General features: G+C 43.7%; 1 pseudogene; it reads right to left on the reverse strand.

Moving 5' to 3' along the window:
• Window positions 1-16,014, reverse strand: part of LOC115106635 (serine/threonine-protein kinase tousled-like 2) — a 30,804-nt pseudogene extending 14,790 nt beyond the window's left edge.
• Between the last annotated feature and the right edge of the window lie 401 nt (window positions 16,015-16,415).

Below are 16,415 nucleotides of genomic sequence, written 5' to 3' on the forward strand. Positions count from 1 at the left end.
AGAAGGAGGATATTTTCTTTCTCTCCACATCTCCGTGAAACTCATGTTGGAACATCACTGTTTTAACTTTTGATGACATCATCGGGTAGAACTTAACTTTATATATTTTCTCCCTACAAAACATAGAAATGCACCTTTTTACATATGTAGACATTGGTATTGTGCTGGAGATAACGAACATGAGATTGTAAAGTGGTGGAATTGCCATTTAACTACCAGGTAGCTTGTACTCTGGACCTCCAAGGGTTAGAATTTACCTTGAGCCAGGTTGTGCTTCTTCTGCGGTGTGAACAGACCCTTATGCCACTCGGTATCGATTTTGCACTAAGTACTGCTCGTTTTTAAGTTGAACCATATCAGTTTGTTGTTTTGGACATTTAGAACCAAGGGTGTCCATGGAAATACAGACACTCACCTTCTCAATAAGCAGCTTTTTGCTCATGGTCACACACTTGTTGAGGCGCTCCTTGTACCGCTCCAGCGCCCTCTGCTGCTCGTCTATCTGGCGCCGCAGGTCACAGTTAGCCTAAAAAAAAAGAACCCTGTTAGGAATTTTATGAATAATGACTAAACAATATCTACATTTTAAATAGAACTATAACTAAATAAACTCTACTCTGTTTTATTATATCTGATTAATAATATTAATTCATAAGGAAGGGATTGTGTAGATTGAAACAGGGGGTAATTAAACATAATAAATACCATTCCAGCTAGGGTTGGAAATGGATTGTGGGTTTTAAGTAAGCAGAAAGGATCGTTAACCTATGGTTGAACCGACTCAACTTAGCTTTGGAATGTTTAGATAAGGCAGCTAGTGTTTTCCCGGGTTTTCCATTATCTGGAACTGTCTTCTAAATAGTGATGGATGAAGGTGAAGATTCCAGAAGTGAATCTTGATAAGTGTGTGTCTGGAGTGAGCGAGCGAGGGGGTTGGAATAAACTTTTGAACCTGTTTTGTCCTGGTCAATAGGAGGAAGAACATTTTATAACCCATGACGTCATATTCTGTATATAAACTGTTGTTTTTGGTTCCATGGCAGAGAGCTCCGAGAATAAATACTATTATCTAATTTTGGTAAGACTGGTCTCTGTCTATTTTATGCAAATAGGAATCTTACAAATTCTTATAAAATAGACTGAGTGATTTAATTCATGTACACATTTAGGAATTATGAAATTCCAATGACACCTGTGTTTGTATACAGTAGTAATTTTGCCTCCCTAGTTATCAGACACCTACAGCTACTATCACAGTAACTACCCAACATCATTCGACAATTACTTTGAGATGTATATAGATTATTTTTTTATTTTTTTAAAGGTAAACTCAGATGATGTGCAAATAAACAAGCAACGTTTTGGTCACATTAAACATTTTGGATTCTCCTACACGGGTAACTCCAATGCCGTATAAAGAGATAAAGATGTGAAACAATGTCTTACCCTCAATAAGTCGTCTATACGTCCTTCCTTCTTCTCTAGGTCAGAGTTCTTGTTGTTCTCTAATGCTGTCAGCTTCTCAAGCGTCAAGTCAGACTGGGGTGTGAGTGAGAGAGTGAGTGAGTGGGAGGAGAGAGAGACAGAAAAAGAGAGGGAGAGAGAAAAAGAGGGAGGCGAGAGATTAGTACAAAAGGCACTAATGACAGAAGGGACAATCCATCCATTAATAGGGTTGATTAATCAACAAATGCGTAGTTAGGCTGGTGGTCAATAACCAGCTTTCCAATTATTTCCAAGTTAAGGATAGGATTACTTCAACTGCCTAGCATGGAGTGGCACAACAACAGTGCGTTCTGAAATGGCAGAAGTGGATGTGAGCTGTGCCAAGGGGAGACAACTGTCTAGCCATGCCAGGTAAGGTGGGAGGCCAGGCAGGGTTGTTTACCTGAGTAGATTTGTGGCAGGATGAGGAGGAGTGGAGCAGAACAGGCTTCAGGGAGCTGGAGGAGGAGGAGAAGGGCTCGGCGGGAGCTGCTGAGCCTGTAGACGACGGACTGCCCTGCTGCACCTAATGAGATAGAAGGGGGGGGAGAAATATTTCAGACTGTTCCCATCGATCTACACAGAGTCAAGTTAGTCGTTAAGTGAGGGAGCATAAAGAGGGCTGGTGCTCACCGCCACTGGGGGGTTAGAGTGTGAGTGTTGACAGGAGGAGCGCACCAGGGGAGGGATGCCCCGCGCCAGACTGGTGGCAGGGCAACTACCACCAGCAAACTGAGTCAAAGCATGTGCGCATGAGAGAAACAGAGAGAAATGATTGAGCCATTGAAGGATGAAAGTAAAAGCACAGACAAAGAGCCTGAAGAAACGCTGTATTTCAAATCAAGCGTGTTAAAGTGCTTCACGTGAAGGTAATGAGATATCAAGACAGCCATATGTTAGAAAGAAAGCTACGCACATCATGAATTTCTCACTCACCTCAAAATAATCGCTAATTTTGTGACTTCTGGCGCCTCCCTTATCGTACTGCTCTCCTTTCCTCTTCCTGGTTCTCTGGTCACTGGGCTTCTTCTCTGGTGTCTAAGCAACAGAATCACACAGTACACACTGGAGGAAAGACAACTACAGAATAACTTGTGTCCATGTTTTCTGGGTTACCTCATTTCCATTGATCGTGTGTGTGTGTGTAACTATACTTGTGGGGACACCAGAATAGTAAACAGAAAAATGTACCAACTGGGGACATTTTGTTAGTCCCCACAAGGTCATATGCTATTTCTAGGGGGTTTAGGGTTAAGGAGCTAGGTTTAGGTTTTTGGGTTAAGGTTAGGGAAAATAGTATTTTGAATGAGACTGAATTGTGTGTCCCCACAAGGTTAGTTAAGCAAGACTGACTGTGTGTACACACACACACACACACACACGGAAGCTCCTAAGAGGAGGAAGGGGAGGACCATCCGCAGTGAATTTATATATATATATATATAAATATATATATAAAGTTATAACTTTATTTTATTTATCCTTCTTAGATAAAACTATAAGAAATATATTCACGTTAGCAAATTAATTGAATAAAACACACTGCTTTGCAATGAAGGTCAACAGTAGCCTCAACAGCACTCTGTAGGGTAGTACCATGGTGTAGCCGGAGAACAGCTAGTTTTCGCCCCCCTCTGGGTACATTGACTTCCTTGCAAACTGTTGGACTATTGATTACATCCTAGACCAGCTAGATGCAGGGAAGAGTGTGCAAGGTTGTATTGAATGTGTCGCTGCCTGGATTACTCAAATGTTTCTCTCTACCTGTTGTAGAGACCTCATGATGGGTATAGGGAACATTTGAGTATCATGTAGTAGCCTAAACTTATCGACGTTACATTGAGCTGGGTGAATGGAACATGAACGACAGTCAGCCAATCTGCTGTACTAGAAATAAGGCCGCCCCTGGCACACGCATGTAGTCATACTGACCTCCAGCTCCTTGTCGCTCAGAGAGCCCACGCTGCACAGGCTCTGGTTGGACGACTCATTTATTCCCGAACCCTGGAGGAAACAACAATACATTGGTCAACAAGAAAATGGATGTTAAACCCTTCTGTCCTGCAATACCTTCAGAAAGTACTCCGACCCCTTTACTTTAGCCACATCTTGTTGTGTTAGACTGAAGTTTTAAATGTATTTCTTATTTATTTTATAACCTTTTCATCCTGAATACAAAGCATTATGTTTGGGGCGAATCCAAAACAACACTTCATTGAGTACCACTGGTCATATTTTCAAGCATGGTGTTGGCTGAATAATGCTATGGGTATGCTTGTCATCGGCAAGGAATAGAGTTTTTTAGGATGAAAATAACAGAACATAGCTATAAGCACAGGCAAAATCCTACATGAAAACCTGGTTCAGTCAGCTTTCCACGAGACACTGGGAAATTAATTCATCTTTCAACAGCACAATAACCTAAATGCAAGACGAAATCTACACGAGTTGCTTTACAAAAAAAACTGTAAATGTTCCTGAATAGTCTAGTTACAGGTTAGACTCAAATCTACTTAAAACTATCACATGACCTGAAAATGGTCTTCTAGCAAAAACCAACAACCAATTTGACAGCGCTTGAAGAATTTTTAAGAGAATAATGGGCAAATATTGTATAATCCACATGAGCACAGCTCTAAGAGATTAACCTAAAAAGACAGCTGTAATTGTTGCCAGGTGCTTCTGCAATGTATTGACTCAGGGGTGTGAATACTTATCTAATTGAGATATTTATGCATTTCACTTTCAATATATTCACTAAAATTTCTAAAAACATGTTTAACTTTCTTTCTGAAGGCACTGTGTGTAAGACAGGTTAACTAAATGAGTATCACACAATAATGTATTTAAACCACACACAAATACATACAGTTGAAGTCGGAAGTTTACATACACCTTAGCCAAATACATTTAAACTCAGTTTTTCACAATTCCTGACATTTAATCAGAGTAAAAACTCTTAGGTCAGTTAGGATCACCACTTTATTTTAAGAATGTGAAATGTCAGAATAATAGTAGAGAGAATGATTTATTTCAGCATTTTTCTTTTTTCCCCATCACATTCCCAGTGGGTCAGAAGTTTACATACACTCAATTAGAATTTGGTAGCATTGCCTTTAAATTGTTTAACTTGGGTCAAACGTGTCAGGTAGCTTCCCACAACAAGTTGGGTGATTTTTGGCCCGTTCTTCCTGACAGAGCTGGTGTAACCGAGTCAGGTTTGTAGGCCTCCTTGCTCGCACACGCTTTTTCAGTTCTGCCCACACATTTTCTATGGGACTGAGGTCAGGGCTTTGTGATGGCCAGTCCAATACCTTGACATTGTTGTCCTTAAGCCATTTTGCCACAACTTTGGAAGTATGCTTGGGGGTCATTGTCCATTTGGAAGACCCTTTTGTGACGAAGCTTTAACTTCCTGACTGAGGTCTTGAGACGTTGCTTCAATATATCCACATAATTACCCCTCATGATGCCATCCATTTTGTTAAGTGCACCAGTCCCTCCTGCAGCAAAGCACCCCCACAACATGATGCTGCCACCCCCATGCATCACGGTTGGGATGGTGTTCTTCAGCTTGCAAGCCTCCCCATTTTCCCACCAAACATAATGGTAATTATGGCCAAACCAATTCTTGCTTCATCAGACCAGGGCACATTTCTCCAAAAAGTACAATCTTTGTCCCTGTGTGCAGTTGCAAACCGTAGTCTGGCTTTTTTATGGCGGCTTTGGAGCAGTGGCTTCTTCCTTGCTGAGCGGCCTTTCAGGTTATGTCGATATAGGACTTGTTTTACATTTACATTTTTACATTTAAGTCATTTAGCAGACGCTCTTATCCAGAGCGACTTACAAATTGGTGCTTTCACCTTATGACATCCAGTGGAACAGCCACTTTACAATAGTGCATCTAGGTCTTTTAAGGGAGGGGGGAGAAGGATTACTTTATCCTATCCTAGGTATTCCTTAAAGAGGTGGGGTTTCAGGTGTCTCCGGAAGGTGGTGATTGACTCCGCTGTCCTGGCGTCGTGAGGGAGTTTGTTCCACCATTGGGGGGCCAGAGCAGCGAACAGTTTTGACTGGGCTGAGCGGGAACTGTACTTCCTCAGTGGTAGGGAGGCGAGCAGGCCAGAGGTGGATGAACGCAGTGCCCTTGTTTGGGTGTAGGGCCTGATCAGAGCCTGGAGGTACTGAGGTGCCGTTCCCCTCACAGCTCCGTAGGCAAGCACCATGGTCTTGTAGCGGATGCGAGCTTCAACTGGAAGCCAGTGGAGAGAGCGGAGGAGCGGGGTGACGTGAGAGAACTTGGGAAGGTTGAACACCAGACGGGCTGCGGCGTTCTGGATGAGTTGTAGGGGTTTAATGGCACAGGCAGGGAGCCCAGCCAACAGCGAGTTGCAGTAATCCAGACGGGAGATGACAAGTGCCTGGATTAGGACCTGCGCCGCTTCCTGTGTGAGGCAGGGTCGTACTCTGCGGATGTTGTAGAGCATGAACCTACAGGAACGGGCCACCGCCTTGATGTTATTTGAGAACGACAGGGTGTTGTCCAGGATCACGCCAAGGTTCTTAGCGCTCTGGGACGAGGACACAATGGAGTTGTCAACCGTGATGGCGAGATCATGGAACGGGCAGTCCTTCCCGGGAGGAAGAGCAGCTCCGTCTTGCCGAGGTTCAGCTTGAGGTGATGGTCCGTCATCCACACTGATATGTCTGCCAGACATGCAGAGATGCGATTCGCCACCTGGTCGTCAGAAGGGGAAAGGAGAAGATTAATTGTGTGTCGTCTGCATAGCAATGATAGGAGAGACCATGTGAGGTTATGACAGAGCCAAGTGACTTGGTATATAGCGAGAATAGGAGAGGGCCTAGAACAGAGCCCTGGGGGACACCAGTGGTGAGAGCACGTGGTGAGGAGACGGATTCTCGCCACGCCACCTGGTAGGAGCGACCTGTCAGGTAGGACGCAATCCAGCGTGGGCCGCGCCGGAGATGCCCAACTCGGAGAGGGTGGAGAGGAGGATCTGATGGTTCACAGTATCGAAGGCAGCCGATAGGTCTAGAAGGATGAGAGCAGAGGAGAGAGAGTTAGCTTTAGCAGTGCGGAGCGCCTCCGTGATACAGAGAAGAGCAGTCTCAGTTGAATGACTAGTCTTGAAACCTGACTGATTTGGATCAAGAAGGTCATTCTGAGAGAGATAGCGGGAGAGCTGGCCAAGGACGGCACGTTCAAGAGTTTTGGAGAGAAAAGAAAGAAGGGATACTGGTCTGTAGTTGTTGACATCGGAGGGATCGAGTGTAGGTTTTTTCAGAAGGGGTGCAACTCTCGCTCTCTTGAAGACGGGAGGGACGTAGCCAGCGGTCAGGGATGAGTTGATGAGCGAGGTGAGGGAGAAGGTCACCGGAGATGGTCTGGAGAAGAGAGGAGGGGATAGGGTCGAGCGGGCAGGTTGTTGGGCGGCCGGCCGTCACAAGACGCGAGATGTCATCTGGAGAGAGAGGGAGAAAGAGGTCAGAGCACAGGGTAGGGCAGTGTGAGCAGAACCAGCGGTGTCGTTTGACTTAGCAAACGAGGATCGGATGTCGTCGACCTTTTCAAAATGGTTGACGAAGTCATCTGCAGAGAGGGAGGAGGGGGAGGAGGATTCAAGAGGGAGGAGAAGGTGGCAAAGAGCTTCCTAGGGTTAGAGGCAGATGCTTGGAATTTAGAGTGGTAGAAAGTGGCTTTAGCAGCAGAGACAGAGGAGGAAAATGTAGAGAGGAGGGAGTGAAAGGATGCCAGGTCCGCAGGGAGGCGAGTTTTCCTCCATTTCCGCTCGGCTGCCCGGGGCCCTGTTCTGTGAGCTCGCAATGAGTCGTCGAGCCACAGAGCGGGAGGGGAGGACCGAGCCGGCCTGGAGGATAGGGGACATAGAGAGTCAAAGGATGCAGAAAGGGAGGAGAGGAGGGTTGAGGAGGCAGAATCAGGAGATAGGTTGGAGAAGGTTTGAGCAGAGGGAAGAAATGATAGGATGGAAGAGGAGAGAGTAGCGGGGAGAGAGAGCGAAGGTTGGGACGGCGCGATACCATCCGAGTAGGGGCAGTGTGGGAAGTGTTGGATGAGAGCGAGAGGGAAAAGGATACAAGGTAGTGGTCGGAGACTTGGAGGGGAGTTGCAATGAGGTTAGTGGAGGAACAGCATCTAGTAAAGATGAGGTCGAGCGTATTGCCTGCCTTGTGAGTAGGGGGGGGAAGGTGAGAGGGTGAGGTCAAAAGAGGAGAGGAGTGGAAAGAAGGAGGCAGAGAGGAATGAGTCAAAGGTAGACGTGGGGAGGTTAAAGTCGCCCAGAACTGTGAGAGGTGAGCCGTCCTCAGGAAAGGAGCTTATCAAGGCATCAAGCTCATTGATGAACTCCCAGAGGGAACCTGGAGGGCGATAAATGATAAGGATGTTAAGCTTGAAAGGGCTGGTAACTGTGACAGCATGGAATTCAAAGGAGGCGATAGACAGATGGGTAAAGGGGAGAAAGAGAGAATGACCACTTGGGAGAGATGAGGATCCCGGTGCCACCACCCCGCTGACCAGAAGCTCTCGGGGTGTGCGAGAGCACGTGGGCGGACGAAGAGAGAGCAGTAGGAGTAGCGGTGTTGTCTGTGGTGATCCATGTTTCCGTCAGAGCCAAGAAATCGAGGGACTGGAGGGACGCATAGGCTGAGATGAACTCTGCCTTGTTGGCCGCAGATCGGCAGTTCCAGAGGCTACCGGAGACCTGGAACTCCACGTGGGTCGTGCGCGCTGGGACCACCAGATTAGGGTGGCCGCGGCCATGCGGTGTGGAGCGTTTGTATGGTCTGTGCAGAGAGGAGAGAACAGGGATAGACAGACACATAGTTGACAGGCTAGAGAAGAGGCTACGCTAATGCAGAGGAGATTGGAATGACAAGTGGACTACACGTCTCGAATGTTCAGAAAGTTAAGCTTACGTAGCAAGAATCTAGTTGACTAAAATGATTAAAAATGATACAGTACTGCTGAGGTAGGCTAGCTGCGTTGTTGACACTACCCTAATCAAGTCGTTCCGTTGAGTGTGAAGTTTCTACAATGCTGCTTTTCGGGGGCTAGCTGGCTAGCTAGCAGTGTTGGTTACGTTACGTTGCGTTAGGAGAACGACAATAGCTGGCTAGCTAACCTAGAAAATCGCTCTAGACTACACAATTATCTTTGAAACAAAGACGGCTATGTAGCTAGCTATGTAGCTAGCTACGATCAAACAAATCACACCGTTGGGACTGTAATGAAATTAAATGAAAATATGATACTACCTGTGGAGCGAAGCGGAATGCGACCGGAATACGAAAGTTCTATTCAGTAGACGTTGGCCGGCTATTGGCTAGCTAGGAGTGTCTCCTACGTTAAAGACGACAAAATAGCTGGCTAGCTAACCTCGGTAAATTAAGATAATCACTCTAAGACTACACACTCTAACTACACAATTATCTTGGATACGAAGACAGCAAAGACAACTATGTAGCTAGCTAATACTACACTAATCAAGTCGTTCAGTTGAGTGTGATAGTTACTACAGTGCTACGGTAGACGGTGAACGTGTTGGGCAGATAGGAGACGACGAAATACGATAATTACGCAATTATCTTTGATACGACGACTATGTAGCTAGCTAAGAAGAAATTGCTAAGATTAGACAAATCAGACCGTTGTACTATAATGAAATGTAATGAAAAATGTAATGAAAAAATGTAATGAAAAAGTTATACAACCTGCAGACCGAAGCGCGGATGCGACCGGCTCGCTCCAACCCGTATAAATAATTTTACTGTGGATATAGATACTTCTGTACCTGTTTCCATCAGTATCTTCACAAGATCCTTTGATGTTGTTCTGGGATTGATTTGCACTTTTCGTGCCAAAGTACGTTCATCTCTAAGAGACAGAACACGTCTCCTTCCTGAGCGGTGTGACGGCTGCGTGGTTTATACTTGCGTACTATTGTTTGTACAGACGAAAGTGGTACCTTCAGGCATTTGGAAATTGCTCGTAAGGATGAACCAGACTTGTGGAGGTCTACAATTTTTTCTAAGGTCTTGGCTGATTTCTTTAGATTTTCCCATGATGTCAAGCAAAGGGGCACAGAGTTCGAAGGTTGGCCTTGAAATACATCCACAGGTACACCTCCAATTCACTCAAATGTTGTCAATTAGACTTTCAGAAGCTTCTAAAGACATTACATAATTTTCTGGAATTTCCAAGCTGTTTAAAGGCACAGTCAACTTAGTGCATGTAAACTTCTGACCCACTGGAATTGTGATACAGTGAATTATAAGTGAAATAATCGGTCTGTAAACTGTTGGAAAAATTACTTGTCCAAACAGACTTATCAAAACTATAGTTTGTGAACAAGAAATTTTGTGGAGTGGTGGGAAAATGAGTTTTAATGACTCAAAGTGTATGTAAACTTCCTATTTCAACTGTACGTACGTACGTACATACATACATACCAGCCAAAAGTTTGGACACCTACTCAATAAAGGGTTTTTCTTAATGTTTTACTATTTTCTTCACTGTAGAATTATAGTTAAGACATCAAAACTATGAAATAATACATGGATTAATGTAGTAACCAAAAAGTGTTGAACAATTCAAAATATATTTGAGATTCTTCAAAGTAGCCACCCTTTGCCTTGACAGTGTTTCCCACTCTAGGCATTCTCTCAACCAGCTTCATAAGCTAGTCACCTGGAATTAATTTCAATTAACAGATGTGCCTTGTTAATTTGTGGGATTTCTTTACTTCTTAATGTGTTTGAGCCAATCAGTTGTGTTATGACATGGTAGGGGGGTATACAGAAGATAGCCCTATTTGGTAAAAGTCCAAGTCCATATTATGGCAAGAACAGCTCAAATAAGCAAAGAGAAACAACAGTCCATCATTACTTTAAGACATGAAGGTCAATCAATGCCGGACATTGCAAGAACTTTGAACGCTTCTTCAAGTTCAGTCGCAAAAACTATCAAGCGCTATGATGAAACTGGCTCGCATGAGGACCGCCACAGGAAAGGAAGCCCCAGAGTTACCTCTGCTGCAGAGGATAAGTTCATTAGAGTACCCAGCCTCACTAACAGACACATCAACTGTTCAGAGGAGACTGCGTGAATCAGGCCTCCAAAGTCGAATTGCTACAAAGAAACCACTACTAAAGGACACCAATAAGAAGAGGCTTGCTTGGGTCAAGAAACACGGGCAATGGACATCAGACCGGTGGAAATCTGTCCTTTGGTCTGATGAGTTCAAATTTGAGATTTTTGGTTTAACCGCCATGTCTTTGTGAGACGCAGAGTAGGTGAATGGATGACCTCTGCATGTGTGGTTCCCACTGTGAAGCATGGAGGTGGTGGTGTGTTTGTGCTTTGCTGGTGACACTGTCAGTGATTTATTTAGAATTCAAGGCACACTTAACCAGCATGGCTACCACAGCATTATGCCATCCCATCTGGTTTGTGCTTAGTGGGACTATCATTTGTTTTTCAACAGAAAAATGACACAACACACCTCCAGGCTGTGTAAGTAGGAGAGTGATGGTGCTGCATCAGATGACTTCGTCTCCAGATATCACCCGACCTCAACCCAATTCAGATGGTTTGGGATTAGTTGGACCGCAGAGTGAAGGAAAAGCAGCCAACAAGTGCTCAACATATGTGGTTCCTCCTTCAAGACTGTTGGAAAATCATCTCCAGGTGAAGATGGTTGAGAGAATGCCAAGAGTGTGCAAAGCTGTCAAGGCAAAGGGTGGCTACTTCGAAGAATCTCAAATACATTTTGGATTTGTTTAACACTATTGGTTACTACATGACTCCTTGTGTTATTTCATAGTTTGGATGTCTTCAGTACTATTCTACAATGTAGAAAATAGTAAATAAAACAAAATAAATTAAAACACAATGAGTAGGTGTGACTTAATATGGTACAAGTCTGTCTCCCCTATTAATTTGGGGTTGGAGTGAACTTTAATTAGCAACATTGGCCCTTGGTAACATCAAGCAGTGTGGGCTCCTCGTCTTGCTGACTATATTCCATTGTTGGGTGGGTGTGCATATGTGTGGTGTGTGACCGGTGGAGTGCCTTGCCACAGAGTGCTGCTGAGACAGCTGATGATTGATAAAATGCAAACTGGATGCCAGGGCAGCACTATCACACACACACAGAATGGATGCAGACACAATTGAATGGAGAGACAGACCTTGGCCACTCCGACTCCTGTGAAGCGAGCCTCAAGCAGCTCCTGCCGCCGAGGGTCCAGGCTGTGCAGTTCTTCCATCATGTCTACGGAAAGGAGAGAGAATGTGTTAGTTAAAGAGTACAATCTTGGTTTCATCAGACTAGAGAACCTTGGAAAACTCTAAGCAGGCTGTCATGTGCTTTTACTGAGGAGTGGCTTCCATCTAGCAACTACACGGTTGTCAAAGCATCAAGCTAGGGAAAGCGTTCATGAAAAATACCTTGTTGTTAGTACTAAACTCCCCTATGGGAAAAATGTATTTTGAAAAAACGATTGGACCCATTTCCGCATTTGACCGCTAGGTTTTATGGGTATTATGACGAAAACACTGGTATAAAAGACTGTACAGTATGAAGATAGGCAGAAGCTGCTTCTCCAATATGAATCCCCAATCACACTTGTAGGTGATGTCATGGAGACGTTGGCTTGCTAAGCTCATGCGCAGAAACATGTCTTCAGGTCTAATGGTCGTCTCGCACCGAACTGCGCATGTGCAGGCCATCAATTTAATTGTGCTCATTTGACATGGCCTGATGCCCCAGGTAGCGGAGTTTGTTCATTTTAGAACATTCCATTGGTCCTCCCGGGGCACCAGGCCATGTAAAATGAACTCCACCATCAGGGTTGCTATGTTAGCAGTTTTCCTGCAAAATTGGGCTACTTTGAAAAATGTATTGGTCGCAGGTTACGGGTTTTTGGGCTACTTATAAGTTTCACAGCGCCCACCATGGCATTTCTCAATAATTTAACATTTTTATATATATATTTATATTTCACTGTGACATGCTGCTGCTGACTATCAGGCGGTGAGGCTGTTGCTGAGTGAATGGTGAGCAGGGCTACCATTTGAAACAATAAAAATGTTGACATGACAAGTCCTAGCAAATCAATTTGTGCCACTTGTGTAGCCTACCTGGAGCTATCAAACTGATTGAATAAATAGCCTATAACTTGAGAGTAATATTACATTAGCCTTGTGTTATTATGCAATTATTAACAACCATGTTTAGTTAATTAAATTGGAAGTTATCAAAGCCCTATCTGCAATTGTTAGAAGGCATTAGATTGACTTAACAGTCCAAATAGGCTACAAGGTAAAAAAATAAAATCTAAATACTGGCTGTTGTTGACAAGCATATTCAGATCAAACATATCATTAATATTTAATTCAGTGATTGAAATTACAACCCCATCCACAGCCTATTCCAGCAGGCTGCTATTGGGAAACAAGCATTTCTTACCTCGAAATCACCAAACTATTAATGTTGAATAAATGAGTCTTAATTTGGACTAAGCAGGCTGATAGATCATTCAGTTGACATCTTACCTGGGTTACTGTAGACTGATGTAGGCCTATCAAGGGCTGTAGGCTACCTGCATCTATCTAAGCAAACCAAGGCAAAGTTGAATTACAATCATACACCCAGATTTTTGCCTGTAGCCTATGCCTATTGAAATGACAAGTCAATCTCGCAAAATAGGACATTTATAACTGTTTGTAGTCTCAACATCTGTCACAATTGCCAGAAAATAGCCTAACATTATTATATATATTTTTTAAGTTCATCTGGGTGTTTTTTGCGCGAAGAAGATTAAGATCCTCTGTACAACTTTCATCACTCAAACTCCCCTGTCGGATTTATCTAGTCATGCACATGCGCAAAAGGGACTTATTTAAGCAATAAGGCCTAGGGGGGTGTGGTATATGTCCAATATACCACGGCTAAGGGCTGTTCTTATGCACGACACAACGTGGAGTGCCTGGATACAGACCTTAGCCGTGGTGTATTTTCCATATATCACAAAACCCTGAGGTGCCTTATTGCTATTATCAACTGGTTACCCACGTAATTAGAGCAGTAAAAATAAGTGTTTTGGTATCCAGTTTAAAACAGGGAAAGGGGTCTTCTGCATTTGACCCAACCCCTCAGAATGGTGTGGGGGACTGCCATAATTGACATCCACGTCTTCAGCACCGGGGGAACAGTGGGTTTCTACCTTGTCAGCTTGGGGATTCGATCCAGCAACCTTTCGGTTACTGGCCCAACGCTCTAACCACTAGGCTACCTGCCACCCCAGGGGGTTGTGGTATATGGCCAATATACCACAGCTAACGGCTGTATCCAGGCACACCACATTGCATCATTCTTAAGAACAGCCCATATCCATCGTACATTGGCCACATACCATACGCCCTCATGCCTTATTGCTTAATTATAGCAGTGATCATAGCAGTGCAGTGATCATAGCAGTGAAACGAGTTAAATCAACAACCATTGATGGAAAATGACCTGGTGAGTTTAAACGGGGTGAATGATCTTTTCTCTTGCGATATACTCAAATTAGTATATTATGTCATGTCAGTTCACAAGAATTATAACTTTGATGAAAACCTAATTTTGCTTCTAAAGTAGGTGCAAGTTACGTTGGTATTCCTTAACTGGCTCAATAACGTAATGGGAAAACAATTATTGTATAAAATGTGGCAATTTAGCTCGTTATCAGTCCCTTTGGGCAGGTTTTGAATGGTCATTGGATTAGAATTGTTAGCTACAACTGGCAACCCTGTTTACCGTTGAGATTTCAACAAACCATTTCTTGTGGCCCTGTGCCCAAGATCATTTAGAGGGCAAATTTCTTATGACTAATGTTTTATTGTCTAAACACGGTCTAATCTGTTATGATCCACCTGGCTCCAAATGTATCCAAGACAAATAATCCTAAAACATACAGTACCAGTCAAAAGCTGACACACTCATTCAAGGGTTTTTCTTATTTCATAGTTATGATATCTTCACTATTATTCTACAATGTAGAAAATAGTAAAAAATAAAGAAAACCCCTGGAATGAGTAGGTCCAAACTTTTGACTGGTACTGCATGTAGCTAGAACATCCACTCACCCTCTCTTCGCATCAAACATGCATACAAGTTATGTAGTTAGTTTGATAACTATTTAGTTACCTATATGGTACTCTCAAACCCAGAACTAAAATATCGTGTTATTGCGTCAGATGCTCGATTGTGTCAGCTAAATGCATCTGTCCACGAGAGATTATGGTAAACTAATCATTATAAGATTGACAAAGCAATGTATGACATTATCGCTACTACATTTTGTCTGAGGATGCTGTCTGGTGTGGCACTCACATAGACTATGTGAGTGCCACACCAGACAGCGTGGTGTGGCCCTGTGGTGGTCTGCTGTGTATAACAGTTGCCATGTTCTTAGTTAGGCTAACTAACTAGATCTGAGATTTAAGTTTCCAATGCACGGCTAACCTAACGAACCTCAGCCAGGTCCGTAACTTGTGGGTAAGTTAGTTAAGTTAGCTAACCAAGTCAGTGCTAACTACTCTAGTTAGCTATAATACATAACGTTAGCTAACACCAGCTAATACAGCCACATATTGATTGTAGGAATGGAAAAAAAGTATTACTACTTAAATTTGGCTACTAGTAGTTATAATTACGTTACTCTGTCTAAAGCACTGCTTTAATAGCTAGCTAGGCTAACTATAGTTAGTTATTGAGGAGGCTGGCTAACGTATGTAGTCAGTCGAAACAACTTTGTTTACCTGTAGCGCTGTCGCTTGCAAGGTCCGTGGGGGGAGTCCCTCGAGCTCAGGCGATAGCGAAGTTAACTAGCTGCTGATGTCCCGTTGTCTCTCAAAAATACCCTACACTTAAACACCCCCAAAAAACGTCCACTTCAGCATTGTCCATCTGTTGACTTCAGGTGACTTCTCTTTCCCTCAGAACACCAGGAGGCCGAGAATCCTCGGGGTTTCCAAGCCCGCCTTGCAGGCTGTAGCCCATGCACAAGCAACTCCCAGCTCGAGGGTTGTTGTTGTAGTTTCTTTGGAAAAGGGCCTTTCTTCTTTGGTCAAATTAAAAAAAGTTTAATTAATATGAAATTTGTTTTGGCGATTGAATGTCGAAATCCTTCATCTGCCGCTGAAATAATAAAACTTTAACTTGTTTCTCTTGCGATAAATTGGTTAACATTAGATTGAATTAGCTACACAATTAGCTAGCAGTCGCGAGTCATCGATGAAAGACCAGAGATGGGTGGACTAAATCCATCTGCGTGCTCGACAGACAGGGTGTGCTAGCTACCTCGCATCGACAGTCTGCTGCGGACATGACCCCGAACTCCCACCAAATTCAGTCAGATCAATTAGATTCTGAGACTGTTTATGCAATATAAACAACACGTGTGATGCAATTTGTTCGGTCTGAATAGAACAGGGAGGGGGAACCACTGGCTGCGTTTACACAGGCAGCCCAATTCTGATTTTTTAAAATTCACTAATTGGTCTTTTGACCAATCAGATCAGCTCTGGTAAAAATCCGATTTAATAATGTCTAATGTCATTGCTTATTAAAATACCAATTAGTGGGGGGAAAAAAATCTAAATTCGTCTGTCGTGTGTAAACGCTGCCCAAGAGAGCGCACAACCCAAACCCATAGTAGAGTGGTTGCAGTTTGCATTCAAAAAATGAAGTTGTAGTGGGCCGTACATGGGCTATAGGGTGATTTAATATGCATGAGCTCTGTCAAAGTGTTCCTGGATTACATAACCATGTCAATAATGATGTTGCTCAATGCTCGCCTGTCCAGACAGAATGGACTATTCCCACTACTGAGCGGCAACCCAG

The sequence above is a fragment of the Oncorhynchus nerka genome, linkage group LG23, assembly GCF_034236695.1.
Source record: "Oncorhynchus nerka isolate Pitt River linkage group LG23, Oner_Uvic_2.0, whole genome shotgun sequence".
Lineage (NCBI taxonomy): Eukaryota > Metazoa > Chordata > Actinopteri > Salmoniformes > Salmonidae > Oncorhynchus > Oncorhynchus nerka.